This window comes from Myodes glareolus, chromosome X, assembly GCF_982192425.1.
Source record: "Myodes glareolus chromosome X, mMyoGla1.1, whole genome shotgun sequence".
Taxonomy (NCBI): domain Eukaryota; kingdom Metazoa; phylum Chordata; class Mammalia; order Rodentia; family Cricetidae; genus Myodes; species Myodes glareolus.
The window spans coordinates 82,940,676-82,943,654 of NC_142053.1; positions in this window are offsets into that span (position 1 = coordinate 82,940,676).

Genomic DNA, 2,979 nt, shown 5'->3' on the forward strand with positions numbered 1-2,979 from the left:
GGGATTACAGACAACCACCACTCTGCTTGGATTTTTCTCATTCTGTGTGTGTGAAGGGTGCGCACATACCTATGCCTGTGGAGGCCAGAGGCCGACATCCTCTGTCATTTTTCTACCTTATCTTTTAACAAATTTATTTTTGTTTTATGTGTATGTGTTTTAGCAGTATGTATGTAAGTTTACCGTGTACATGCAGTGTCCATGGATGTGAGAGGACGACACATGATACCCAGACACTGGAGTTACAGATGGTTGTGAACTGCCATGTGGGCCATGGGAATCAAACCCTGGCCCTCTGCAAGAGTAGCAACTGCTTTTAACCACTGACTGTTCTCTTTAAGTGCCCTCCTTATATTTTAGGGTACATCATTCCATATCAACAAGCATGGGGCATTATTTTGCTTCGAGGTGTTGGGGATTAAGCACAGGGGCTCACACATGCGTAGCACATACTCTGCCACTGGATTATACCCTTTGGCTCAGACTCAGACTCCGGCTTATCTTCAGCCATCATAACACTTTTTTGTTGTTGTTAGTTTTGAGACAGGGTGTTACCATGTAGCACTAACTGATCTAGACCTCTCTATGTAGACCAAGTTGTCCTCAAATTTACAGGAATCTTCTTGCCTCTACCTCTCGAGAGCTGAAATTAAAGTTGTACACCACCACACACACACACACGGCCCTGTCTTTTTTTTTTTTTGAGACAAGGCTGATTTTGAATGATTTAAAAATTATTATTATTTTTTTTGTTTTGTTTTTCGAGACAGGGTTTCTCTGTAGCTTTGGAGCCTGTCCTGGAACTAGCTCTTGTAGACCAGGCTGTCCTCAAGCTCACAAAGATCTGCCTGCCTCTGCCTGTCGAGTGCTGGAAGTAAAGGCGTGCACCACCACCGCCCAGCTATAATTAAAAATACTTATTTTATTTATATTTCATTTATGTGTATGTGTGTGCATATGTGAATGTTGTGTGTGTGTGTGCAAGAGAGAGAGAGAGAGAGAGAGAGAGAGAGAGAGAGAGAGAGAGAGAACTTGCACAGACCAGAAGAGAGTCTAGGAGCACCAGGAGCTGGAGTACAGGTGATTGTGAGCCTCTTGGTATGTGTGTTGGGGACTGAGCCGGGTTCTCTGCAAGAGCAGTAGAAGCTTTTAACTGCTGAACATCTCTCCAGTCCCATCTTTATTTTGAGGGGGGGGGCGGGGAAGGGCTCATGTCTAAGACTAAGACCAAGGATGATTTTGAATTTCTGGTTTTCTTTCTTTCGCCTCCTCAGATCTGGGATCACAAGCATGGGGCAGCACACATAGTTTACTACTGTGCTGGGGCTAGAACCCAGGGTTTCCTGCATGTTAGGCAAGCACTCTATCAACTAAGCTACGTTTGCAGCCATTCTCTTAAACTCTTTTACTCCCATCTTTCAAGGGCTAGAATTATAGGGGTGTACCACTACTACATAATGGGCACCACCATGACCAGCAAAATGTACTTTCATCTCTTTTAGCTTTGGTGTGTTTGAGACAGTTTGGTTATGTAGTACTGGTTGGTCTGGTACTCGCTAAGCAGCCCAGGCTGGCCTCAATTTTGGTAATTCTGCCTCTGAATATTGTCTCCTCCTTTTTGAATATTGAGAGTATAGGTGTACACCACCACACATGGCTAATGATTTTTTACTTTAAAGTTTTTATCCAGGTGTAATAACTCATTCCTGAAATCCCAACACTTTGGAGGTAGAGACAAGAAGATCAATAGTTCAAAGTCAGCTTGGGGTGCATTAGACTTTGCTTCAAAAAACTTTTATTCTAAAGTGCACATGGGGCCACTCCTTTTTTTCTAGAATAAATTTTCTTAAAGCGAATTAAAAAACCCACATAGCCAATTTGTTTCCCAGAAAAATCGTAGGAATTCACACTCCCATCCAAATACTACCACCTCACTAACTTTTAAATCTGTCCTTTCTTTTCCTCGCATTTCTTTCTACACTATATTCTGATGATCCCTAAGTCTCTATCTGCACTACATTCTGATGATCCCTAAGTCTCTATCTCTAACACTCATCATGCCCTCAAGCACCAGGCAAGGATTTTCAGCTGCCAGCTGGACATCGACACCTGCACGTCTTCTAAACAACTTTGATTTATTTTAACTGAACTCATTTCTCTCATCCTCAATGTACTCCTCTTTCTGTAATTCCAATGTTGATTGATGGTGCCTGGTCAGAAAACCAGGGGCCATTTTCAAGTCCGCCCCCCCCTCTCCAAATAGTAACAATAGTGAATAGTTACCAAACAATACTTTGTGCACACAAAAGATCTCATTTCATTCAATTCTCACAACAGCTGCAAAGGTAGCTTTCAGTTTTATTTCCATTGTCTTGTTAAGGAAAACTTTGTACAAGTTTTAGAGAGGTTACACAGATAGGGAGCAGGGATTTAAACCTAGTCAGTCTCAATCATGGCCCACACATTTAATTAACTAGTACACTGTATCATCACCATACCTAATACAGACCCTAATTCATTCTCCCACAGTGTTTTCCTTTAGTTTTTTTTTTTATATGTACGTGTATGTGCCTGCTTCTCTGTATGTGCACCATGCACGTGCCCTCGGACAGGAAGAAGACCTCAGAAGTCCTGGAGCTCAAGCTGTCCCAAGTTGTGAACTACCCAATATGGACGCTGGGAACTGAATCCAAGTCTTTTTTGCTCTTAACCGCTGAGCCATCTCTCTAGCCCTCACCACTTCTTGTCAGTTCCTTCATAGTTAGTCACATTCAACTTAAATACATTTTCCCACGTTACTCGCAAAAATAGCCTCTCTTGAAAAAGTAGGATCATACCCTTCTTATTGTTTTTCTCTTAAGATTCTTCAGTGGTTCCCTATCACGTATGGTAAAGTCAGAAACACTCTGCTTAATATAGAGGGCTCACTCTCTTCTGCCCATCCCCAGACACTCTACATCTCAAAACATTTCCATTACC